Source organism: Ambystoma mexicanum, chromosome 2p (genome assembly GCF_040938575.1).
Source record: "Ambystoma mexicanum isolate Mex_15411 chromosome 2p, UKY_AmexF1_1, whole genome shotgun sequence".
In the NCBI taxonomy this organism is placed as follows: domain Eukaryota; kingdom Metazoa; phylum Chordata; class Amphibia; order Caudata; family Ambystomatidae; genus Ambystoma; species Ambystoma mexicanum.
In genome coordinates this window covers 110847872-110875710 of record NC_090923.1, presented here as the reverse complement: position 1 = coordinate 110875710, position 27839 = coordinate 110847872, and the positions used below count along the sequence as shown (strand labels likewise).

General features: G+C 46.6%; 1 protein-coding gene across 1 annotated transcript in view; it reads right to left on the bottom strand.

The window, feature by feature from the left end:
* Positions 1–26042, bottom strand: part of GATA2 (GATA binding protein 2) — a 58080-nt gene extending 32038 nt beyond the window's left edge. The window contains exon 1 of the mRNA XM_069643355.1: positions 25940–26042. The gene's annotated coding sequence lies outside the window, so the exon portion shown is untranslated. The remainder of the gene's footprint in view (positions 1–25939) is intronic.
* Between the last annotated feature and the right edge of the window lie 1797 nt (positions 26043–27839).

Below are 27839 nucleotides of genomic sequence, written 5' to 3'. Positions count from 1 at the left end.
TGGGTCCCCACCAACAATCTCATGCAGGTCTGAGGTCATAACCAGAGTGTTTTGCAACAGAAAAGGTAAAGGTGTGAAAACCTGTAATACTAAGTACCACCCTTCTTCGTGTTTGTTGTGGATGAAAGGGTCTTGCTAGTTAACTGAGCTCCCTGTGGTTCATCATTAAAGCGGCAGGTCTCCCTTGAAGCTGCAGCGATCCCAGACTTTCGGGCGCCACCAAACCACATGCTCGTACCTTCTGAATGGGGTGCCCCTGAGGGGATGACTGCTGAAAACAGCTGTCCCAGGCATAACAGGTCACTGCCCTTGATACTGAGGGGCAGGAGCTGGTTTCAGATTGACACAGTGCATATCAAAGGTTGTTGGGGTTTTCCTGTCCTTTGTTAGTCCTGTGACCAGGCTCCCCTGTTGGCCTGTTTGAATTAACTCTGATTAGTATGCAAAGCTGCCACTAGCAGCTAATAAACGGCAGAGAGGATCTATGGAGCCTTTGTTAGTTAATTAGGCTGGCCATGGCAGGAGGAAGGTTTTGCCTTCCCCCTGCTGAGAGGCCTTGATGTAATCTTGGCTGTCATATTCCAACTAAATATGACAGGGCAGATGGCGCCTGTCGGCTGTGTCTACCCAGAGTACACCGGTCTGTGTGTATGTCGTGCAGTGAGCATAGGAAATTGTGTGCGGATTAGCCCCACACATTTTCCAGAGGTTGATCTACCATCATTCAATTACATTTAAACATTTTTTAAAAAGCCCAGGCGAAAGCACACCCACCGTGTGGATGGTCGAATTCCTCACAATGTATACGAAGTGAAGTACAGGACATAGCAAGCTATTCCTCTCTCAACACAAGCGACTGTTACGGTGAGCCCCCCGCATGTGTGCAATGAGAAGTATACAGGACAGAGCGAGCTCTTCATTTCACAGCATAAGCCACTGTGACAGCGAATGCCCTGCATGTCCACAGTGAGAAGTATACAGGACAGAACAAGCTCTTCCCCTCCCAACACAGACCACTATTACAGTGCACACCCGGCATGTGTGCAATGATAATTATACGGGACATAGCAAGCTCTTTCTCTCACAACACAAGCCACTGTGACAGTGAACGCCCTGCATGTGTACAATGAGAAGTATAAAGGACAGAGCAAGCTCTTCCTCTCCCAGTACAAGCCACTTTTATAGTGAACCCACTGCACGTACATCAGGAAAAGTACAGGACAGATCGAGCTCTCCCTCTTACAACACAAGCCACTGTCACAGTGAACCTTCCTCTCGCAACACAAGCCACTGTCATAGTGAACCCACTGCATGTGTACCAAGAGAAGTACAGAAAAGAGCGAGCTCTTCCACTCACAACACAAGCTGCTGTTACAGTGAACCCCCTGCATGTGTACAAAGACGAGTACAGGACAGAACGACCCCCAACACAAGCCACTGTTACAGTGCACACCGGCATGTGTGCAATGAGAAGTATACAGGACAGAGAGAGCTCATCCTCTCACAACACAAGCTACTGTTATAGTAAACTTCCTGCATGTGTACAATGAGGAGTATACAGCACAGAGCGAGATCTTCCTCTCCCAACACAAACCATGTTACAATGAACCCCCTGCATGTGTACAATGAGAGATATACAGGACAGAGTGAGCTCTTCCTCTCTCAGCACAAGCCGATGATAAAGTGAACCCACTGCATGTGTACCAAGAGAAGTACAGGATAGAGCGAACAATTCATCTCCCAACACAAGTCACTGTTACAGTGAACCCGCTGCATGTGTGCAATGGGAAGTATATAGCACAGAGCAAGCTCTTCCTCTCCCAACACATGCCACGGTTCAGTGCACCCCCTCACTGCACCCCCTCAATGTGTACAATGATAAGTATACAACACAGAGCAAGCTCTCCCTCTAACAACACAAACCACTGTCACACTTAACCCCGTGCATGTGTGCAATGTCTCTCCCAACACAAGCTACTGTTACAGTGAACCCCCTGCATGTGCAGCAAAAGAAGTATTGGCCAGAGCTACCTCTTCCTCTCACAGAACAAGCCACTATTGCAGTGCACACACTGCATGTTTACAATGAGAAGTATACAGCACTCAGGGAGCTCTTCCTCTCCCAACACTAGCTGCTGTTACAGTGAACTCCCTTCATGTGCACAATGAGGCGTATATAACACTGGGCGAGCTCTTCCTCCCCAGCAGGAGCCCCTGTTACAGTATGTAACCTGCATGTGTACACGGGCAGTATACAGATCAGAGCAACCCCCTCCACTCAAATGGGGAATCTGATAACAAAAGTCACTGTTACAGCGCTACCCTACATGTGTACAATGAGAGGTATATTGCACAGAGCATGCTCTTCCTCTCTAAACACACACCGCGGTTACAGTGAACCCCTCGGTGTGTACAATGACAAGTATACAACAGAGGGTGAGCTCTTCCTCTCCCAACACAAGCCACTGTTACATTGAAGCCCCTGCATGTGTGCAATGAGAAGTATACAGGACAGAGCGAGCTCTTCCTCTCACAACACAAGCCACTGCTACAGTGAACCCCCTGCATGTGTACAATGAGAGATATACAGGACATAGTGAGCTCTTACTCTCTCAGCACAAGCCGATGATACAGTGAACCCACTGCATGTGTACCAAGAGAAGTACAGGATAGAGCGAACAATTCATCTCCCAACACAAGTCACTGTTACAGTGAACCCGCTGCATGTGTGCAATGGGAAGTATACAGCACAGAGCAAGCTCTTCCTCTCCCAACACATGCCACGGTTCAGTGCACCCCCTCAGTGCACCCCCTCAATGTGTACAATAATAAGTATGCAACACAGAGCGAGCTCTCCCTCTAACAACACAAACCACTGTCACACTTAACCCCGTGCATGTGTGCAATGTCTCTCCCAACACAAGCTACTGTTACACTGAACCCACTGCACGTGTACCAAGCAAAGTACAGGACAGAACAAGCTCTTCCCCTCCCAACACAGACCACTATTACAGTGCACACCCGGCATGTGTGCAATGATAATTATACGGGACATAGCAAGCTCTTTCTCTCACAACACAAGCCACTGTGACAGTGAACGCCCTGCACGTGTACAATGAGAAGTATAAAGGACAGAGCAAGCTCTTCCTCTCCCAGTACAAGCCACTTTTATAGTGAACCCACTGCACGTACATCAGGAAAAGTACAGGACAGATCGAGCTCTCCCTCTTACAACACAAGCCACTGTCACAGTGAACCTTCCTCTCGCAACACAAGCCACTGTCATAGTGAACCCACTGCATGTGTACCAAGAGAAGTACAGAAAAGAGCGAGCTCTTCCACTCACAACACAAGCTGCTGTTACAGTGAACCCCCTGCATGTGTACAAAGACGAGTACAGGACAGAACGACCCCCAACACAAGCCACTGTTACAGTGCACACCGGCATGTGTGCAATGAGAAGTATACAGGACAGAGAGAGCTCATCCTCTCACAACACAAGCTACTGTTATAGTAAACTTCCTGCATGTGTACAATGAGGAGTATACAGCACAGAGCGAGATCTTCCTCTCCCAACACAAACCACTGTTACAATGAACCCCCTGCATGTGTACAATGAGAGATATACAGGACAGAGTGAGCTCTTCCTCTCTCAGCACACGCCGATGATACAGTGAACCCACTGCATGTGTACCAAGAGAAGTACAGGATAGAGCGAACAATTCATCTCCCAACACAAGTCACTGTTACAGTGAACCCGCTGCATGTGTGCAATGGGAAGTATACAGCACAGAGCAAGCTCTTCCTCTCCCAACACATGCCACGGTTCAGTGCACCCCCTCAGTGCACCCCCTCAATGTGTACAATTATAAGTATACAACACAGAGCGAGCTCTCCCTCTAACAACACAAACCACTGTCACACTTAACCCCGTGCATGTGTGCAATGTCTCAGCTACTGTTACAGTGAACCCCCTGCATGTGCAGCAAAAGAAGTATTGGCCAGAGCTACCTCTTCCTCTCACAGAACAAGCCACTATTGCAGTGCACACACTGCATGTTTACAATGAGAAGTATACAGCACTCAGGGAGCTCTTCCTCTCCCAACACTAGCTGCTGTTACAGTGAACTCCCTTCATGTGCACAATGAGGCGTATATAACACTGGGCGAGCTCTTCCTCTCCAGCAGGAGCACCTGTTACAGTATGTAACCTGCATGTGTACACGGGCAGTATACAGATCAGAGCAACCCCCTCCACTCAAATGGGGAATCTGATAACAAAAGTCACTGTTACAGCGCTACCCTACATGTGTACAATGAGAGGTATGTTGCACAGAGCAAGCTCTTCCTCTCTAAACACACACCGCGGTTAGAGTGAAACCCTCGGTGTGTACAATGACAAGTATACAACAGAGGGTGAGCTCTTCCTCTCACAACACAAGCCACTGCTACAGTGAACCCCCTGCATGTGTACAATGAGAGATATACAGGACAGAGTGAGCTCTTCCTCTCTCAGCACAACCCGATGATACAGTGAACCCACTGCATGTGTACCAAGAGAAGTACAGGATAGAGCGAACAATTCATCTCCCAACACAAGTCACTGTTACAGTGAACCCGCTGCATGTGTGCAATGGGAAGTATACAGCACAGAGCAAGCTCTTCCTCTCCCAACACATGCCACGGTTCAGTGCACCCCCTCAGTGCACCCCCTCAATGTGTACAATGATAAGTATACAACGCAGAGCGAGCTCTCCCTCTAACAACACAAACCACTGTCACACTTAACCCCGTGCATGTGTGCAATGTCTCTCCCAACACAAGCTACTGTTACAGTGAACCCCCTGCATGTGCAGCAAAAGAAGTATTGGCCAGAGCAACCTCTTCCTCTCACAGAACAAGCCACTATTGCAGTGCACACACTGCATGTTTACATTGAGAAGTATACAGCACTCAGGGAGCTCTTCCTCTCCCAACACTAGCTGCTGTTACAGTGAACTCCCTTCATGTGCACAATGAGGCGTATATAACACTGGGCGAGCTCTTCCTCTCCAGCAGGAGCCCCTGTTACAGTATGTAACCTGCATGTGTACACGGGCAGTATACAGATCAGAGCAACCCCCTCCACTCAAATGGGGAATCTGATAACAAAAGTCACTGTTACAGCGCTACCCTACATGTGTGCAATGAGAGGTATATTGCACAGAGCAAGCTCTTCCTCTCTAAACACACACCGCGGTTACAGTGAACCCCTCGGTGTGTACAATGACAAGTATACAACAGAGGGTGAGCTCTTCCTCTCCCAACACAAGCCACTGTTACATTGAAGCCCCTGCATGTGTGCAATGAGAAGTATACAGGACAGAGCGAGCTCTTCCTCTCACAACACAAGCCACTGCTACAGTGAACCCCTTGCATGTGTACCAAGAGAAGTACAGGCCAGAGTGACCTCTTCCTCTCCCATCACAAGCCACTGCTACAGTGAACCCCCTGCATGTGTACCAAGAGAAGTACAGGCTAGAGCGACCCTTTCCTCTCCCAACACAAGCCACTATTTTAGTGCACACACTGCATGTGTACGATGAGAAGTATACAGCACTGAGGGAGCTCTTCCTCTCCCAACACAAGCCAATGTTACAGTGAACCCCTACATTTGTACAATCAAAAGTATACAGCACAGAGAAAGCTCTTCCTCTCCCAACACACACCACGGTTACATTGAACCCCCTGCATGTGTGCAATGAGAAGTATACAGGACAGAGCGAACTATTCCTCTCCCAACACAAGCCACTATTATAGTGCAAACACTGCATGTGTACGATGAGAAGTATACAGCACTGAGCAAGCTCTTCCTCTCACAACACAAACCACTGTCACACTGAACCCCCTGCATGTGTACCAAAATAAGTATAGTCCAGAGCGGCCTCTTCCTCTCACAACACAAGCCACCATCATAATGCACACACTGCATGTGTACAATGAGAAATATACAGCACTGAGGGAGCTCTTCCTCTCCCAACACTACTCGCTGTTACAGTGAACTCCTTTCATGTGTACAATGAGGAGAAAATAGCAGGGGGCGAACTCTTCCTCTCAAGTAGGAAATCCTGTTACAGTAAGTAACCTGCATATGTACACGGCCAGTATACAGATCAGAGCAACCCCCTCCACTCAATCACGGAGAAGCTGACAACACAAGTCACTGCTACAGTGCATACCCTACATGTGTACAATGGGAAGTATACCGCATGGAGCAAGCACTTCCTCTCCCAAAACACATCACGGTTACAGTGAACCCCCTGCATGTGTACAATGGCAAGTATACAGCACAGAGCGAGCTCTTTCTCTCCCAACACAAGCCACTGTTACATTGAGCTCCCTTCATGTGTACAAGCAGAAGTATTTAGCACTGGGCGAGCTCTTCCTCTCCAGCAGGGGACCCTGTTACAGTATGTAACCTGCATATGTACACGGTCAGTATACAGATCAGAGCCACTCACTCCACTCAATCACGGGGAATCTGACAACACAAGACGGTGCTACAGTGCATACCCTACATGTGTACAATGAGAAGTATATCGCACGGAGCAAGCTCTTCCTCTCCCAAAACACATCACGGTTACAGTGAACCCCCTGCATGTGTACAATCAGAAGTATACAGCACTAGGCGAGCTCTTCCTCTCCAGCAGGAGCCACGGTTACAGTGCACACCCTGCATTTGTGCATTGAGAAGTATGCAGCACATAACGAGCTTTTCCTCTCCCAACACAAGCCACTGTCACAGTGAACCCACTGCCTGTGTGCAATGGAAGTATACAGGACAGAACAAGCTTCTTCTCTCCAGCAGTAGCCACTGTTTCAGTGCACACCCTGCATGCTTACAAGGGAAATATACAGATCAGAGCAACTCCCTCCGCTCAATCACGGGGAAGCTGACCACACCAATGGTAGCAGCCCAGCCCCAACTGCTAGGCCAGGTCCCCTGTGCACAGAAACTCAAACAACCCCAGACATGTTTCTGCCTTGTTGGGCCTCATCAGTCAGGTGCAGCTTGGTCCCCAATGGCGCTGGGACCCACGTCTGGTCATACCCTCTCTAACACAGAGAGACACACTATAACCAAACAAGTGATGGGTAGAAGGTTTTGAATGACTCTGATCCACTGGCACTGCTCTGGGCAGCCTCCCACACCCCATTAGCCCGTCTGCGCCATTCCAAAAGGGGTCCAGCCAGATCAGAGCAACTCACTCCATTAATTCACGGGGAAGCTGACAACACAAGCCACTGCTACAGTGCATAACCTACATGTGTACAATGAGAAGTATACAGCACAGAGCAGGCCCTTCCTCTGGAAGGGTAGAGGCCAGAGAAAACCCTTCATCTCCAACAGGAGCCACTGTTACAGTGCACACGCTGCATGTATACAAAGGGAAGTATGCAGGCCCTTCCCCTCCCGGAACCAGCTACTGTTTAAGTGAAGCACCTGCAGGTGTACTATGAGAAGTATACAGGCCAGAGCAGGTCCTTCATCTCCAACAGGAGCCACTGTTACAGTGCACACCCTGCATGTATACAAAGGGAAGGATAAAGGCCAGAGCAAGCCCCTCCCCTCCCGCCACCAGCCACTGTTACAGTGAAACACCAGCATGTGTACTATGATAAGTATACAGGCCAGTATACAGGCCAGAGCAAGCCCTTCCACTAAATCATGAGGAGCAATTACTATTCAAGAATATTCTTCTATGTGTCAAGCTGCAGGGCTGAACATCTGCCCTCGATCGCTGCTGATGATCTCTGCCCCTCACAATGATTGGGCACTTTTCCCACCCAGTAATACATACCAACATTAGAATGCCATCCCCTGCATGTAATAATGGGACACTGTTAATATTTGGTAACACGAAACACTGTTACAGTATAGCCAGCCCCCTCATATGTTCACAGTTGATGAGGTCAAGATACAGTCCAGAGTGTACACGGGTGCCAGAAAGCAGACCATAGCACTCCTGATTTATAATGAAAACAAACAGGGAGTGGAACTTGGACTTTGCAGTGCAGACGTTGAGAACAAAAGCAGCAACTCGCCCGCGTGTGAACCCTGTTCTCTACCAGAAGCTGCAACCGGCTGTGAACAGGGTACCATCAGGGATAAAACAGCCCTAAATAAAATCACAGGCTATTACGGGTACTACACGCAGAGTTCTCCGCTGCTGCTAACAAGCAAGCCCCCCCTCATCAGTTCGCCTGACCCACGTGGCGGGTTCACTGACGCATACATGTACTGTGTCTGATCGTGGGCCATTGTCGTCTATGTTGCCTGATCCCGTGCTGATTCTCGAGTCGCTGGCTCTGGGGAGCTATAGCCCTGAGCTGTCATCACTGCTTCCGAAGACCAAGCCGCTCTGTTCTCTCTTCCCCTCGACAATAATAATTCCCTACTCAACGTATGCCTCAATCTCCAACGGAAATCACTGGGACCTTCTGAGAGGAATGCTATTTTGAATTCCTCAGTTGCATATAACAACATCATTGAAACCCAATTCTCGGCAACTCTTGACCTGCAACGTCTGATTTCCTCTGCGAGCTCTTCCAGCAACTATGGTAGCTCAAGTGAAAGTCATAGTGAGGCTGAAGATGAGCATGGTGGGGCAGCAGCACCCAGTTCTTTCCCCACTACCAATTTTTGGGGCAAGCCGGGAGAACCACTACAATCAAAACTGAAATCAATTGCGGTGTCAATAGGGTCACAGCTCCCACTTTGTACTAACATGCCAAAAGAACAATGTGAGATTAAAACGATCCTGGCCAAATTCGTTGATGGCATCTTGGGACCTTATTGACCTATGTGTGATTCTTTGGAACCCGCCCAATGAATTGGTGCAGTTGACCCACTCTTCCCAGCAACGCCTATCCTTTGGCACTGCAAACATCGAGTCTGACAAACCGAGTCTCTAATACACTATAGCCTGTAAATAATCTTACATCTCAAACCCAATCAATGGCATGCATGAATAAAGTGGTTATGGAACCACTGGACTTGCTGCCGATGGAAAATTTGCCTTTGGGCTGGGGGAGCTTCCATACTGCGAACACTACTTTGACTAACCCCAGAAACATCATGAGAAGAAAGAAGAGACATGGCCACCCCCTTCTGTATGCCCCAAAGAAATTGACTACGCTTGAAGTACGACTCACAAGCCCAAACGCATTATAGCCTGTCGATTTCGATAACCCTAACAGTCTCCCTCTGTCATTGAGATTGTCGAGTGTGTCTCAAGATATCGTATGCAGACCTATCACTACTGTCACTAATACGCTAGCGGATGGTACGATACGACAGGCTGACTTACGTGGTTCACTTGAAAGATGGCTGCAAGTTGGTCATAAGAACAAGCAGTTTACCAATACCCTTGCTACAACCACTTTGCACACAACAAACTCTAGTCCCATATTTGTAACCTGCTATGTTGAAAAACAAGCGCAGGGCACCCCCAGTTGCTCACCATAGTGGTCCCATAGAGAAATATCCCACTCAGGGTTCGATCAGCATTGTGGAAAAATGTTGCTATTGGGTAAGTGGATTAAGTCCCTCTATCAACTAGCCCTTTCCTGAATAGCCCTGTTTCATTCTATTCCTCCACTTAGGAACATTTGTAGACATGACATTATAAGACTTGTCTTGCCGGAGGTACATAGTGTCACTAATTGGGCCATCATTGAATTTGACTCACCAGCTATTACGGCCCTTTTGTGCTCCTATCAATCAGAGCTCCAGAAGTTGGGCTATTTGCTGACTGCGGAAGAAGCGAAATCACCCATTGCATGCTAATTCCCATGCTTGTATGAACACTTTTACATCTCTTGTTCCACCACGTACACCTGTTACACCTTGCTCTGGACATCGGGCTTGTGCCCTGGGCACTGAGCGGAGGACTCATACCTCTTAGCTGATGGATCCAACTAATCATCCTGTTTTGCAACCTGTATGAATTCCTGAAACACACCCTCAAATCAGGTGGGCCTCCTGGAATACGTGGATTTTAATTCATTTTTTAAAAACCCCTTAGGTCAGCACACATTGATGTTTTATGACATTTACTTGTCGCAGGAGACCTGGCTGATTGACAATTACCTCTTTGATGGATATAGTATTGCCCTAGAGCTAAGGAGAATGGTAGAGGACGTCCTTCTGGCGGTTTAGCCATTGGGACCAGAGTACATATTTCTACGACACATTTGTCTGTTGGCATTCCTTCTCCCTATGTCCTATCAGCAATTTTGCATGATAGGACTCTTTTTGAAACCCCTGTCCTGGTCATTGATATATACAATCCTCCTATGGGGATGCATACAACTCTATATGCAGGAAGATCCCTGGGATGCTAAGTTATTGGTATAATCAAGTCCCCTTGGGGCAGATAATAATTGCTGGGGATTTCAATGATAACATCTATTTAGGGAATGAAGCATTGACTACCTCTAATATAGTCGCAACTGTAGACTTATTATCTAACTCTATAGGTCTTTCTTTGAGAGTAAATTGTTGGAGACAATGTTTGGTAACTCATGGCCCAGTTTGCCTCAATGCTAAGGGAAAAGGCTCTTTGCTATTTGGGAAAATTTGGACCAATGGGAAGCACTCCTCCTGCACTGAATATGTTTTCGTTAGCCATGAATTCTGGGCCCACCTCAGCCCTATTGACCTCATTCAACTTAATCTGAGCAATCATTTATTAACTTGGATGTGCGTGTTGGCTGATGGGGGTAAAACCTCCTTGAGAAAGTCATGTGAGAATGATTCGGCCAACAACCAGAGAATCCCATTTGTTGGTCAGGATCCAGTATTGAGACACTTAACAAATTTCTTTCAGATGATCCTGTATGGTTTGAATGTAGGTTTACCCATTATGGGGGAGATACAAATACAGCTCTATCACAATTGCTTGATCAATAAAAATGGTGTGGGACGAAGGATACACGATACAGATCGGCACATAGCCCTTTCGATGTAGTTATGCACCAGAGAAAGAAACCTTACTTAAGAGTATGAATGGAGATTATGGAACGTACTGATCTGTTTGATTCGGTACGTTTGGCTACCCTGACCTATTTACCTACCAAATACAATAATTGGGTGCATCAACATCGCTACTCATTGCATAGTGTCAAGTGGACACATATGTTTGACACATTAGATACTAACTATAGCAGGAGGTTTTGGTCCTTTTTTAGATCTTATCTGGCAGGTATTACCACGCATGAGTTGAACCCCATTTCAGAGGAAACGTGGTCTTCTTACATAACCTCTATGTATTCAAATCCCGCAGTAACGCATCCTTTGGCACTTGTCTGCATAAAACACCAAGAAGATTGGAGGATTTTGACGCTGATGACATAGAAATGGTTATAAAGAGGCAAAAAAGTTCAAGGGCCCCAGATCCTGATACCATTCCTAATGTAGTATGCAAAGCCAATCCTGTTCTTTGGGCAGAATTACTGGCAGATTGGTCCTACAGGATCTTCATTTTGGGCTTCATCCCTGAAAGTTGGAGAAACTCTGTACTGATCCTTATTTATAAAAAAAAAAGTCAGGACAGAGGATCCCTCCAACTACAGATTATTAGCCATATTGGACACGAGCACCGAAATCTTTGCCTTTCTTCTCTTTAAAAAGCTTAGTAAGTGGGCTGAGGACGCTGCTCGCTAACAAAAATTTCAAACAGGCTTCAGTAGTACCATTCATAATAATTGTGCATTACAGTACCTTGTTTCGGATACCATTTCCTGTAAATGCAAACTGTACCTATGCTTTGTAGATTACTCCAAGGCATTCGATACAGTTTGTCATAAGAATCTTTGGAACAAAATAGGGAATTGGGGTCTCGACCCAGATCTACTGTATTATATCAAACCCCTGTATAGCGACACAGCAGTGTCCATACGCCAAACACAAGAGGGAAGTTTATCACACTCGATCAAAACTAACACAGGATTGAAGCAGGGGTGCATGCTTGAACCCCTACTATACAACGTATATGTTTCGGACATAGACCTTTATCTGGACGGGTGCAACATTTTCCCCCACGAATTGGAACCCAGCCTCTGCCTTGGCTAATGTATGCTGATGACACAATCCTTATGGACCATATATTAGTCGGCCTACATTGCTCCACAGACGCTTTATTCGTATATGCTAGAACAAACTAGTTGAGTGTTAATTTTTCCAAGGTTATGGTATTTGGGAGCAAAACCAAGTATCATTGCTCTTTTGTATGGAAACTGAATGACACCAATCTGGAAGTGGTGGATTGCTATATTTATCTTGGATTCCCTCTTTGTATATCTCCTACTTACCCTCATTATGGCGACTTCATTTCATCCCACATATTTAAGAAATGGCTCGTGATAAAACGTTTTGCTACTAATATTGCTGGCAATCATTTGGAAAATGTCATTAAAATATACTTAACCAGTATAATTCCAGCACTTACCTTTGTCCTTGAATTGTTATCAGAACCCTATGTGGGATGTTTTGGAGCGGTTTGAGGGAAAAAAATCTTAGAACTATATTAAAAGTCCCTAGGACAACTCCAGTGGTGGTTTTACGATGTGAGTTGGGCCTAATTTCACTTCGTGCTCAGTGGCTGTTAAAACTCTGTAAGCTCTATTTCTCATTGTTACTCGGGAAACCCCAAGATAAGATCCTGTTGGCACTTATAGGAATGAAGTTGGAAGCAGAATTTTCTAATACGTTTCTGAAGGCTTTAAAAAAACAGTATGTCAACATTGTGATGATGTTCACTTTCCAGTGCATGCAATACCTGATATGCCAGATTATATTAACATTCTTAAAAAGAAGACTTGGGCATGGGATAGAGCGGAAATTATCCAAAGGTTAAGCAGTAAAGACGATATTTTGAATGCAGCCAGCAAGGATTTGTTTTTACTGGTCCCCGCTCATATATGTTTGAGCTCTGTGATGGCAAATGGGGAGAATGTATTATTCGCCTTCGACTTCGCCTAAATATTCTGCCTACGTTTGCATATACTGGAGGCTGGTTAGGCATGTCGTTTTAGGCTAGATCATGCAGATTTTGTCATGGAGCAGTAGAATCAACCCGCCATATTTAACCCAATGCCCTAATTATTTAAAATTGCAGTATCAAAATGCATATTCTCCTTTTGTCAGTACACTGACAAATGTCCAGAAAAATAAATTCTGGAGCACCCGATATGATATAAGTCATTTATAACGCGCCTGTGCACAAGTGTTTCTAGGCGCAATGGAGCGCGTATGGAGCATCCTTATTGGTTATTGCGGGAACAAGCTACTATGTATGGAGAGAGGCTGTCAAACTTTTGTTGGCCTTTTAGATCAACTTAATAATCACCTTTTGCAAGAACGGGTTTGTATAAAACAACCTAAACTGGACACAATGGGATCTACACGCATGGATTTGCTTGAAATTGAGCATGAGTTAGCAGAAACATCACATTTCTCTCTGTGCCTATCATGTTGTTTATAATATTGATTGTATGATTGGAGTGTATTGTTTATCCTCTTTTATATTGGTTGTGATGATTATCATAAGAATATTTATACTGCTTTTAAAATGTGAACTGTGCCTACGGCTTTGTATGTTTAACCAAGTGCTCAATAAATATGTCCTCACGCATCACACCCGATGCAAGTCACGTTGGACACATTACAAAAACGCATACTTCATGCACCCATGCTTAGGCCTGCAACCTCTGGATGAGTCAACATTGCTCAGATGCTACACTCTTGGCACATGTGTACTAGACGCATGCCAACTAACATAAAGCAGCACATTGGAAGTCTGCATGGCGAGGATGTGAGCCTTTACATGCTGCTGAGCAATGATGCTGGATATCATTCGACTTCCACAGTTGGTGACCGCACTCCTCTTACCAAGCCCTTCATGCCGAGGCATCGCTCTTCATTGCATTTCAGCGCTGTGCAGCTTGTGATGACATCATTGCAAGTGGTGCTACGTTCACACTCTGGGTCTTGTGTGTCAGGAGCTTAGGAACTTAAAATAGATGTAGGGAGCAAGCAGGGTTTGTTCCCAGCATGCTCGTGTTCACCATGCTCACTCTCAGTGTGCAGTGTTTTGCCTTCTTTTGCCCACCCTGCCATTTTGAATTTCGTGGATTGTGGTACACGTTTGAGATAACTGTATGCTGGACGTGTGGACATTTGTAGGGAGATAATTTTACTCCTAGGTGTACACAGAAGCTCAGTGCCTAACGGCGGAGTTGCCGTGGAGCTGCTCACCAGTTCAGACTAATCCCTTTGGTGCTCAGGTGGAGGGGGAACCAGTCTGGGTATGCATTGGTAGTTCTCGAGGAATCACCAGGGCTGTTCCCGGGTTATCTAGTGGTGCCAGACATGCAACCTCCTATACCCATCCTTATAGGACTGTTAGGTACGATTTCCCCATGGAACCAGGACTTTCTGTTTTAGTAAAGACTACTTTTAGTTCAATGTGACATTTTTGATTAATCATTTTCATTATCAATTGCATTCATGAACTGTTGTATCTGTTTTAACAGCCGAAAAACGTCCACAAATGCTTTGCCTTAGAAGGTCCTTTGTTGGCACGGCCACCTGCATCTCGCATTTAATCGGCATGGTGGCTGACCAATTTATAAAAATAAAAAAGGATATCAAACATCCTCTTTTAAAATTTGACAGTGACTGGTTGAGTAGCACACCTAAACAGGCGGCGGGCCGGGGAATTCCATTTAGAAGTCAATGTTGTAACCAATAAAAGCAGTCCTTAAGCCCAAAGCATAAGGTGATTTATATATGTTGTGTTAGGTGATATTTGTATAGCGCCTATTGCCATTCGTATTGCTTCGAAGCTCTGTGGTGGATGAACGCCCTTTGGAAGATGGTAGTCTTTGTTGAACTGTAGGGGGTGGTGAAATGCGTGTGTGCATTTATAGCCCTATGGTAGGTAGGCCTCTAACAGCAGCCCATATTGCAAAGGCGAGAGGGCGGTTGTGTAGTGTCTAAGTGCCAAAAGGTATGTGAACAGCTGGACTGAATTGTTTGTGGGACTTAGCTATTCAGTTACTCTATCATATATCCGGCTGCCTGTACTGGACCCAGTGTTGCATTTCATATTATGTATCTACGTTTGTGTATATTTTTGTCGTATATTGATTCGAACGCGACAAATAGTGCTGTGGATTGTTTTGTTGCAGTGATGCCATGTACTACTTGACATGCATTATTGACAAGACCATGTCTACTTCTTTGCTATGTAGGTGACAAGGTACAATCATTAAGTATAATATTTTCAGTGTGTGCTGGGCATGTGTCAACCAGATGCATATGCAGCTCCATGCGCAAAGGAAGATAGCTCCGTGAGTTGAGCGCTAGCGTGAGAGATAGAGAATTCACTTGTTTCTCTGATGAAAATACTCTCTGCGCTCACTGTAGAGAACTCATATAATGCTTTACTGCCCACTGCTAAGGGTATTGTGTATGCCAGATGAGAGGTCTCATCACAGAGGTCCGAATGATGACTGAGGATATGTAGCCACGACCTCCCTCACTCTCCCACATCCAACATGGCACACATACATGGATGCCCCTCCCCCTGAAGCTACTGGATGGTAAACCTTCCATAGAGTATACAAGTGCCTTTGTGAAAAATCAACACCTTACTGCCCGTACCTGGCATATTCCATATCTAAGTGCTGGACCCGCTTTGAACGTATATTTGTTTGATGGTAGTATGGTAATACATGTTGGTATGAACCTTAGTCTGGATCTGCTTTCTGGAATTCTGTCCGCTAGTTTACTTTATATTGACTCATCATTAAATCGCTAAACTGTGACCTAAATCTGAAACACTCCCATGCTTACATGTCCAATTTGGGAGACAAAACACTAATAATAATAATAATAATTCTTTAATGTGATGTAGATTGAAAATAAATTCAAACTTTACACATATTGCAAATTACATACATTAATATCAAATCATGAATAGAAAAACAAATCATCAACGAATATAAAAACAACAGTAAAAAGAATAAAGTTGAACAACTTTTCTTAAACTATTTACACACTAATACTGATACTGAGCCTAGAATCCAAGAAATTCATGTTGGAATATATATGAGTTATTATCTTTTCACATGATTCTATACAATTTTGGCCACTAAACATATCAAGTTATGACTGGTCGAATTGTGTTGGCCTCTCTTCTTACAGAGACCAATGCCTCATGGGGATACCTTACATGTATGCACAGGTCGAGGGAGCAGGCGCATAGCATCTGCCCACTGTATTCAGAGGGCTTGTCCACCCCTTTGTTTATTTTCAAGGCATTAAAATAATAATAATAAGTGGCTGGCACTACGAACAGCAAGCAGAGCCCCTGCTGCGATTCGAATCCCAGTCACGTGGTTGTGAATCCGAAAACTTCGTGCAAGATCACAGACATCTTTTTTTTGTTTGTTTTTTGAATTTAGCTGAGTAAACTCAACTTTTCCAAAACAAATTACATTACATCCATAGAAAATGACAAAAACGAAAACGAAAGCACTGAGACCACGGACATCTTTCCTCATGGATCCCTACAATGTCTCATGGACATTTTGCTATGCAGGGCATTTGTTATAAAGAAGGTGGACCCCATTTATACTTAGCCAGCAATGGTACAATACAATCTGTTCTTTTGGCAAATTCACGTTTGTCCTGTGGATTTTATTTAATGGTTGAAAGACAAATTCAGTGAGACTGGTGTATTTCACTTTTGGATATGCTCACTTGTGTAACGTCGCCTCCCATTGGGTATGTATGTCAGAGACCCCACACGTGGTTTTAGGGTTTGAGTCCTGCGCATGAGCCATAAAGGGTCACTTTTTTATTTTGTGTTCAACACCTACTTAGTTGCTCCTGTGTTTGAAGAGAGCGGCGTGCAGGCTAGTGTCCTCACACGCGGCCTACCTGGCACAGCGTTTGGTATGCGGATAGGTTGGTACCTGTAGATCCCTCACAATTCACTACACTCTCTTTATCTGATCGGAGTTCTAGGCCTGAACATCTGGAAGGTGACAGGTTGGCTACCGCATTTCATACCATACATCCAGTGTAGACACCAGCAAGTCATTGCAGAACTTCTGGGGCAGAGCTATTGGGAGGCGCGGGGGCGAGTGTTTGGAGAGACTTTGAGGAGGATCTGGACGCTGAGCAGCGGGGTGGCATCATCAGTAGGCGCAGGAGGTAAGGTCACAGGTGAGGACTTATGAGAAGGGAAGAAAGCAGTGCTCTCCTACTCTTTGACAAGCAAGGTAAAGGGCTGCGTCCTAGCTCAGTTTTCCCACCCATCGCTCCCTACAGTCTGAGATAGGGCCCGAGTGGGAGCAGTAGATTTAGCACATCGCATTGCATTTATACGACTGCCAAGTATTTAGGGGTTCTGGTAGAGAGATGTTCCACTTAGTTGGGGGCCAAGACTCTGGGCTTTACGGCGAGGCAGTCATGGCTGGTGCTCACTGAACAGTGATTAATGGTAATCGCAAATGGTGGAGGAAAATGGGAATGGGGGTTTAGTCGATTCACAGGGGTCTCCTCGTTTACCCAGGACCGTTCATTAGGTGTGGGGCGTGGCAGGCAGAACCACTCCCCCAGGCATAAGCAGGGATGGACTTGGGTGTGTTGAAAATGTGCATTCTCATCTGTTGCATTTTGGAAAGATGTATAAATGATGTGCTTGGTCTCTTTCACTGGCCTGTCGCCTGCGCCGCCCATTCGGGCTGCAGTGTTCTGTATAGTGCGCATAGCCCACACAATGGCGAGCACAAAGCTTTCATCTCATATAACTGCACGGAAGAGGCCCATGCCCAGTGAAAGAAGACACTCACACCACGGAGAGCAGGCGCTGGACATTGGCAATGTATGAACATGGTCCTCTTCGAGGGGCACCTGCAAACTGCCAACAAGTGCAGTGTACGACTGGCACGTACCATGCGCAGAGGAGCATATGGAACATATCAAGCAGCACATTCGAATAATGGTGAGTGAAGCAGAATAATAAGAGCAAAAAACCTTTCTAAATCATGCAACATAATATGTTGTAAATAACAGAAGTGGAATAATGCAAGATATAGAAATATTGTTTCTAAATGTTGACATGTGAAAGAAGCAAGGCGAAATGTGCTCATAGCAAGCTTTCCAGCATACTGCTTCATTCTGAATGTAAGGTAAAACTGCTTCATTTCACGACATTTTGGAACCTGACTGGTAATGATTTAAAATTAAAGTGTGGAAGTGTCCGCTTCATGTTTTAAAACAGTACCAGATATTACTGGCCATCCTGTAGAACGCTCACTAGATTCCAATGGTTTTCCAGGCTAAGCCAGGAAACGATGTCCTTCCTTTATTTCGTGCGCACCTGGCTTTGTGTCAAAGAGATAGTGTATTAAGCCCACCTCAGTAGTGTAAGCCCACCTCAGTAGCCATTGGCCACAAGAGCTATCACAGCTACATCCCACTAATGGGCCTTACATTGGCAGACAGCTGTCTGTGATTGCTGTCCAGATTCAGAAGACACACATTTAAAGTGGTGCTATCATTGCTCTTCAGTTTATAAGGTTGCTTTAAAGCGGGACGTAACAAACTGATTGTCAAGGGACTTTGCATCTCAGAAAAGGATGTAATTTGTGTCTTTCTGAGATGCCTAATTTTGTAAAATGCACCAGCCGCCTTATTCTCAAAGGCAACCTGTGTAAAATGTGAGCAGCTCAGCAGCCTGACCCCTTTAATACATTGACATGGAGCAAACACCCCGGAAACGAATGTATTCATTCTAATCAAAAGCGTGCCAAAGAGGGAGAGCAAGCACCCAATGAAGGAAATCGAGCGTGGGCGAAAAAAGCAAGGAGCCCCTGGGAAAAACCCTTCCTTTGCCATTTCAGACCCTCCCTCCTGGGGACACTCTCTCAATGGTGCAGCGCTCCTACTTTCGCACACTGCCTCTTCTGCTGTCACAGGGTATTTTTGCGGAACAAGGTCCTCTGCACTTCAAAAGTACTCTTTGCGCAATGCTAAATGGGCCTATTTCACCAAAAAGTACCAAAGTCCACACTGCTTAGTGGGTGCATTTTTTTATTAGGCCAATTTAGCATGTTGCAAAGAATTAGGACTTAGTCCCGGTTCAACGTGATTGTTGGCAAAGTCACTTTGCACTGCACTAAACGTTCCATGAATTATCCCCAAGTGAACAATGAGAGCGCTGTGCATGTATTTGTCGTTAACTGTAATGAACGTTATATTCAGAGGCGTAGATTATCATTTCTTTGGGGTTGACATCATTCAGAGTTCATGTCTGACATTAGAAGCTGTGACACTGTTTTCTTTACGTTCTTGGATTTGTGGTTTTGCTTTTCCCATTCTAAATGCCATACTGCATTTCCCAAAATGCACAGAAAAGTCCATAGGCTTGATTTACAACAGCTTTTTTCCATGGTGAAATCCCACTGAAAAACGCTTTGTAAATCAGGCTCCATGTCTGAATTAATTAATGCCAGACATAGGCACACTGGAGAGCTTGCATAAGGCCACTCTTCAAATCGCTGTTACTGTTCATGTCTGTAAATTCCCTCTGAAACAGCCGAGAGAATCCGGAATTCTGATACATCTCAGGGATTTGGGAACAGAGAATTTGATCAAGGTCAGTAGGATTTCTCCCAAATACATCTGAAAATGATTACATGTTTATCTTTGATTCATCTTTGTAGCTTAAACATGCAAGTACCTGTTTTTTTATGGAATTCACAGAAGTGAATGTGTCATTTTCATTATAATAAAATGCATACTTTGTGGTATTGCCTAGCATTATTTAAAAGCATTCGAATGCATGTGCATTTCCTTGCCTCCTTCTGCCTTCAATGAATTTGCAGATATAATCAATATATGAATGCATACGTCCAACGCATGGACTCACACGTTATGGGGGGACATGCTTGACATGTAGATGGACATGTGTACTGTGCAGATGGACACATTCAATATATGGAGGGCATACACATTTAATGAAGGGGCACCTGTAATGTATGGACGGGCATATTCAGCGGATTGGGGACATGCAATGTATAGAGGAACGCATAGTGTACAGCATGGGTAGAGATGCAGTCAGCCCTAAGCCACCTCAAAAGGCCTGCCCACGTATGGAGGGATTCCTAGATGTGGAAAGGATATTTCCAGTCTTAACCAGTAGACAGCACTCAATTGTGCAGGGAATGAGGGTTGGGCAGTGAAGGTAGCCCTCCAGTGCTCTGCTGGCCGCCACAGAAGGTGAATAGAGGACCTCATGCCCTCTGAGCAAGCAGCAGGTGCACCTTGACTGTCGGTTTGGGGCTCCATGGGTTGTTTGAAGGGTATCCCTTCAATAATGTATGGTGCAGGGGCAGAGTATGGCTGAAAGCAGGTCTCCAGTGCCCGGCTCACCCAACCCATAAAGTACAAGCTCATAGTAGGCTCCCGGTTCGGGGTGCAGGCAGTCCCCCATCTTCGAAAGAGTGTAAGCAGGCATGTTGTTATCTGACATGTGGTGTCCCTCTGGTAACACACAGGTAACACACAGTGTACAAACCATGAATGTACAAGTCTAAATAGTGTATTTGGATGACATGTCAGACAGGTTTATATCCAAAGCAGGTACAGAAGATGCATTCCTATGTGCATTTTCTGTCCTGATGACATGTAGAAATGTAATTTATTGCATGCTCCCGGTGCCTTTTTTTTACTCACAAAGGTGGCAAAGCTTTTTTTGATCATCTCTTTTCTTTGGGAAGTCTACTTTTCTGTGCAGGAAGTGGGGAATAAGTGCACAGCTTAGGAGAACGTGTCTTTCAATCGCCACTCCACACTGTTGTCTACTTCTGGCCTATCTGGGTTTCTGGTTTGATCTGTGTTGACCAGTCTCTATTCCAGCTTTTGATTTCATAGTGCATATTTGGTGTGCCTTTGTTTGTTGATTGTGTTTCAGGCGAGGATCAGCTATACTGTAAGTCTGGGTTCTCGCATAAATGTTCTGTAGCATTCTAGTTGGCTATATTGGCGGAGTTGTGTTTCCCAGAAGTATTTGAAGTACCTCTCTGTGATTCTTTTAGGTTCCTAAAGGGAGGTCACTCTGTCTGTGTGTGGTTTCACGTATTATGTTTGGTGGTTTTTGGTGTTCTCATCGTGCTTACATAGAAATCTTCCAAATCTTTGCTGAGATTGGTTATTTAATTCTGTAGGACCTCGAAGTCTATAGTGTTTGGGTCAATCTTTTTAAGTGGCACCTGACGTCAAAGAGACCTTCTGGCCATTCGGCAACCGAGGTAACCTCTCCAGCTCTGCTCCAAGGGTTTTGACAGCAGTTTCTATGCGCGCATAGTAGATGCTTACAGAACTAGAAGTGCAGGGTTTCTGTGGGGTTTGTCCCATTCTGCATACCCCTTGATTATTATCAGGGCCCGAACGGCATTCCCATAGAGTAGGATTGAGATAATTACACTGTCAAAGAGTTTCACCATTGGATACAGAGGGATTCAAATATAACCCAAAAAATCATTTGAAGGCATGTAACCGAACGAGCTGGAATATTTTACCAAATATTACATCTTTCCAAATAGCGCTTCAGCTTCTATAAAAAATAATGTCACTTGTATAGTCTGATTTTCTTTTTAAATTATTCTTGTAATGGGCACTCCGGGCAATCCCCAGTCACTGTTCAAATCATGCTTGGAAGGAGAGCACTCTCCCATTCTCTCTGGAGACTCTTCCAATCATGCTTGATAGAAGCATTCTGTCCCATCCTTTACAGGCTCCATGGACTCCGTTTACATCATGCTTGATAAGAGCATTTGCTCCCAACCTCCCCAGGGGCTATACAAATCATGCTTGGCAGAAGTGCTCGCTTCCATCCTCAGTGGCTACTCTTCAAATCATGCTTGAAAGGGGGACAGTAGAAATACTGCTTGGAAGGTGTGCTTTCTCTCTCTCCGTCTCTCTCTCTCACATTCTCCATGGGCATTGTTCAGATCATGCTTGAGGAATATAGAAATCCTGCTCGGAAGGAGTGCTCTCTCTCTCTTCCATCCTGCATGGGCACTGTCAAAATCATTCTTGGAAGGAGGAATATAGAAATCCGGATTGGGAGGAGTGCTCTCCATCTCTCATCCTCCACGGGCACTCTTCAGATCATGCTTGAAAGGAGGACTGTAGAAATCCTGATTGGGAGGAGTGCTCTCTCTCTCTCTCTCTCTCTCTCTCGCTATCTCTCTCTCTCTCGCTATCTCTCATCCTCCATGGCACTCTTCAGATCATGCTTAAAAGGAGGACCGTAGAAATCCTGATTGGGAGGAGTGCTCTCTCTCTCGCTATCTCTATCTCTCGCTATCTCTCATCCTCCATGGGCACTCTTCAGATCATGCTTGAAAGGAGGACTGTAACAATCCTGATTGGGAGGAGTGCTCTCTCTCTCGCTATCTCTCATCCTGTGTGGGCACTGTTTAGATCATGCTTGAAAGGGGGACTGCAGAAATCCTATTGGGAGGAGTATTCCCTCTCTCTCCCTCTGTCTCGCATCCTCCATGGTCACTGTTCAGATCATGCTTGAAACGAGGACTGTAGAAATCCTGATTGGAAGGAGTGCTCTCTCTCTCTCTCTCTCTCTCTCTAATTCTCTGTGGGCACTGCTCAGATCATGCTTGAAACGAGGACTGTAGAAATCCTGATTGGGAGGAGTGCTCTCTCTCTCTCTCTCTCTCGCTCTCTAATTCTCTGTGGGCACTGCTCAGATCATGCTTGAAACGAGGACTGTAGAAATCCTGATTGGGAGGAGTTCTCTCTCTCTCTCTCTCTCTCTCTCATTCTCTGTGGCCACTGTTTAGATCATGCTTAAAGGGGGTCTGTAGAAATCCTGCTTGGGGGGAGTGCTCTCTCTCTAATTCTCTGTGGGCACTGCTCAGCTCTCTTCCATCCTCCATGGGCAGTGTTCAGACCATGCTTGTAAGGTGGACTGTAGAAATCTCAATCTCTCTCTCTCTCTCTCTCTCTCTCTCTCTCTCTCTCTCTTCCACCCCCCCGCCCCCTCCCCCATTAGGCATGGTATAGGTCATGCATGGGAGGAGAGCTCTCTCTCCCTCTTTCTCTGTCGCTCTCCCCCCTCCCTCCCATTCTCCATGGGCACTGTACAGATAATGCATGAGAGGAGAGCTCTCTCTTTCTCTCTCACACACACATACACATCTCCCATCAGCACTGCCTGGCTCCTTGCGTGGAAGAAGAGCTCGCGCACTCCGAACCCCCACCCCCAACACCCCTGACTCCCTCCCCCCCAGGTGCGCCCCCCCCCCCCCCAAAATCCTCCATGAGTAGTGTACGGGTCAGGCATGGGAGTAGAGCTCTCTCCCCAATGCTCCTTGGCCTTGGGCACTGCTGGAAAAGGACGTTCTCCCTCCCATTCTCCCTGGGCGCTGTGCAAAGTCTACTCCCTGCTTGCATTCTCTGTGTTTCCCTGTTCTATATATACACACAAGGTTGACAACTTTGTAAATACGTTCTGTAACCTGCAATTTGTTTGCAATTTGTCAGTCCAAGTAATTTAGCATTCTCGGATGCCGTCGCCGAGCTGTCTAGATTTCCTGGCCGCCTGGGCCTTTTCCAGCCCTGAGAGCGACCCGTGTGCAGTGCAGTGTATTAACGCCTAGTGTCTGCTTCCGCCAGCAGCTCGCACTGCACTTCTGCGTTCCTTTCACGTTCACAAAGAGGAGGTGACCTTGGGAGGCGCTCGTCAAACGAATTATTTAGATGAAACGGTCATGAAAATGGGAACAGTGATGCACACGTACTATCAAACCATTGTATTTGCCCTTATCCTTCAATGTGTGTATGTAGTTGGGTTGTACGAGTGTCCATACAAGCCAGCGCTCCCTTCGTCCACATGATGTGTTTATGTCTATCCGCTTGGCTATACATCTAGCTGTCTTTATTCCTATCCATTTATGTATCCCGGAGCTGCTTGCGCGATTCTAGCGTGCATCGGCTGTTGCGGAAACTGCGGAAGTCAGGATGCGTTCAGACATTGCGCACGTCGGTGCTTTTCTTTCGTGTTATGCGTTCGGAGCAGCATTTGAATATCAATAAATAGAAGGCGGCTCTGAAAGGGGCGCCCGGCAGTGCGGCGTGCGCCCTTCCCCAACAAAAAGGCGGTCGAGTTTAAGATGCAAAGCTCTTTAAATCTGGCGCACGGGACCGGCTCTCGCAGTCTTCCTGGCAGGGCAGGTGCAGTCGGGGGGGGGGTGGCGGCGGACGGAGGGGGGTGGGGGGTTGCGGGCAGGGCTGGCACTCCATGGAGCCCTCGCCCCTTCCCCGCCTCGCTCTGGACACACTCCGCACATCGCTGCTTTCCCAATGTTCTCTTAAATAGAGCGACAACTGTCCAGTCACTCCCCCAGACTTGTTACACAAAAAAATATCATATTTGAATTTCAAAAGTCTAGATTCGTTTTTTTGTATTGCGGTTATAGCTGTACGTGCTTAAATTAGCCCAGTCCCGCTAATCGCGTAATTCCGGTCCCGGTGAAGTCCTCAGCAAACGGCTCTTAACCAGGAAACCGGGGATTTTTTTCGACGGGCAAACTGACCTAAACTGGCTGTGTATCTATGGAGACCTTTGGATTAAAACCAAGAGGCCTGATCTACAAAAACGTTTATCAATGGGGGGAAAGCCCATTGAAAAAAGCGTTCTAAATCAGTGTGTGTGCAGTAAAGTGGGACAGGCTGCACACAAAAATAAGAGCATATAGGGATGACAAAAGAACCAGAGTTGGAGCAAGGTGTATGTGTGTGTGTGTGTGAGAGAGAGAGAGAGGGTGAGGGTGTGTGGGTGTGTCTGTGTGTGTGCTCTCAGCATTGTTTAGTGGAACATGAAACATTGCAATCATTATCGTTAATTCGCGCTGCTACGTGCGAGTCTCCGGCTGCGTCGTAATACTTGTTATTTAATGGCACTCTGTGCATATGATATGGCATGTTATTTGTATCGCGCCCATACACACTTGTTTCAGCGCGCGAATGGTCCGTATGCGCAGCGCTTTCCCTGTGTCGCAGGCGAGCGCTTAATGGCTTCTATATCCACCAGGAAAGGAGAACGCAGCCGCGCCATCCAGATGTTCGTATTCACTTCCAGAGCGTTTCTGGGCGTTATTCTACACTGCGCTGCATCTTTAGGGCCGAGGCTGCTGGCCATTTTACGGAGCATGAAGTCAAATGGATGCACGTTAGAGGGCTGCACAACTATGACTCTTCAGCCCCTAGAAAGAGCCCAATTTACGCGCGGATGTGTATTTCTTCCCCCTCCATGGATGGAAACTGAAAAGGCGCAACACCCCCGCATTCCGTAAATTCCAGCAAATAAATACACGGCCATTAGAATTCCTGAAATACCGTAGGGCAAAAGATATCGATAGCGCAAGTTACACATGGGTCGACTGCAATAATAGCGATGACATGTCGGGAAATGAAAAGCCTTGAAATGGCGCAGCACGTCCCCGCCGAGTCTGGCGGTGCGTGGGGCTGACAGGGCGAGCTGTGGCCTGCCAGCAGGCATAAAGACAACCGATGGATGGGGGTGGGCATGGCTGGCAGGCCTCTCCCTCCGGCCCTGGGCCAGGACAGCAGCTAAACATCAACAAGAAACGGAAACACGGCCACTGAGGCGATAGGCGACAGACCAGTGGCAGAGCTGGTGGTGCAGTACCCGGGCATCCACAAACTGCATGCTGCCAGAGCCTGCCACCAGACGGACCCGGCTTCCAATGAAACATAGAACGAGGGTTCTCCCGCGCTCAGTCATGGGCATCAACGGGCGCCCAGGAACCCTGGATGCTAGCCTCGGGCTCTTACCTAGTGTGGGGCAGCAGCGTTGTGCGGTGGTGCGCGCACATCTGGCTCCGCTCCCTCCTGATGTGAGAGTGTGAGTGAGTGCTGCTGCCAGCAGAGGGGCTGCCAGGGAAGGCTGTTTAAAACTGGCAGCGCCTTCTAGGAGGGCTCTGTGCCCCCACCCTCTGGGATGCCACGGCGGCCTCGCGGTATTTATGTACATAATAAGGGAGCTGTCCTCTCGCCTTCATTTGCATCATTCCAATATCGCTACAAGCCGGCGCATTGTCTGCGCCGCACCTTTGCGTGTTTCCCTCTGTCACCGGGCGGCTACGCGACTCGACTCGCAAGAGCGGGGACAAGGCGGGAGTCTGTCCGCTTCCAAACTCAGTGCGCCCCCGGAAACGGCCTGAATCCAAGGCAGGGTGCGGAGACACCCGTGCGTGCCTTCACAGTTATTAGCTGGCTGGGAACCCTCAAGCATATCTGTGCGTGCGCAAGAAGCGTGCATGCACTTGCGTTTGCACACGCGGTGTGTGCGATATAGATACACGCACACTTAGATGGATGGATGGATGGGTAGGTAGATATCGATGAGTAGCTGTGCGTAAGGGACAGTCTTTTCACACCGTCCCTCCCGAAGCACGCCTTTTAACTGTGACGGCTGCACCACCCTCAGCAGAGGCACGGGGTGCCCAGGCCGCACAATTAAGCGCACTCACGTGAGCTGCAATCCCTTCCCTGGGTAGTGTGTGGGGTGAGGGTGACTGGTTCAATTCTCACTGCCTTTCCAACACGTGCATTTACCATTTTACCCTGAAGCCTGGCAGCAGCCACCAGGGATACCATGCCGCGGGAACAACACATGCCACGGCAGTGAAGCAGGTCTTCATGGCACATCGGACTGTCATCTGGAAATCTGTACTGGGCGCGGGGGGCTCTTATCAGCCGTTCCCAGCGCTTATAAAACGGATTTAATTACTACCCGGTAACGCCCTCTCTCTCGGAAGTAAAACATGAGACACATATTATAATGCACGTTATTTACGCGGCTGGACCAAGAGGGAATTTAGTGTGTGATGCGTGCGCTTAGAACAGTTTACTAATATTAGTAATATTAATGTTAGTTTTGCTCTTCCTCTTCCCTGGGAAACGCGATGCACTAACAGGGAGTTGCATCTACTCAGGCAGCGAGGTGTAAACACGGAACCTATTTGATTTTGGAGTGGTTTCTTTTTATTTTAAAACGGAGGTATTCAATATCAAAGTATTATATTTAATACGTGGAAAATTGTGCTTTCATTTTGATTACTACCCGCATGTCGAAGTTGATTTAATACATGGAAATTGTTTTGAAATGCCCATTCGGGAAACACGGGTGACTTTTCTAGATCGGGCCTCTTTCAAGCGGAGACGCGTGTGTACCCATTAAAAGCTGCCATTTGTGTGCGTCTAACGTGCCCTTTGCGGCATGTTACCCGCCCTCCTATCCACAGGCAGTGCAAGCCACAGCAGCAGCTGCGTGCGTGCGTGCGTGCAGTATTGCCCAGAGAAGGAATGGGCGGTTCGGACCCGTTAGCGGCCTGGCGATGCGATTGGAAGAGCGCTGTTATCCCGCTTTCCATATTTAAAACGAGAACAGGCCATTTCTTGCCCGAGCCGTGCTTTCCTAGCCGTGCTCACCTTTTCAATATTGATTCCAAGAGGGGAGGCTTTCCTCCTTATTATTGCCATCCAGGGGTAATTTTTCATCGGGGCTGGCTAATCTTTGTTCCTTGTGAAGATAATAAATAGCCCAATCGTTATCAGCCGGGCTCCTGGAGGCTGCGGGAGAATGGGGTGAGCAGGGTTGGCAATTGGCTCCAAAGTGCTGCTGAATAAATGGCGTTTCTTATCTCTGCCTTCCAGATTATCAGCGCCTTTT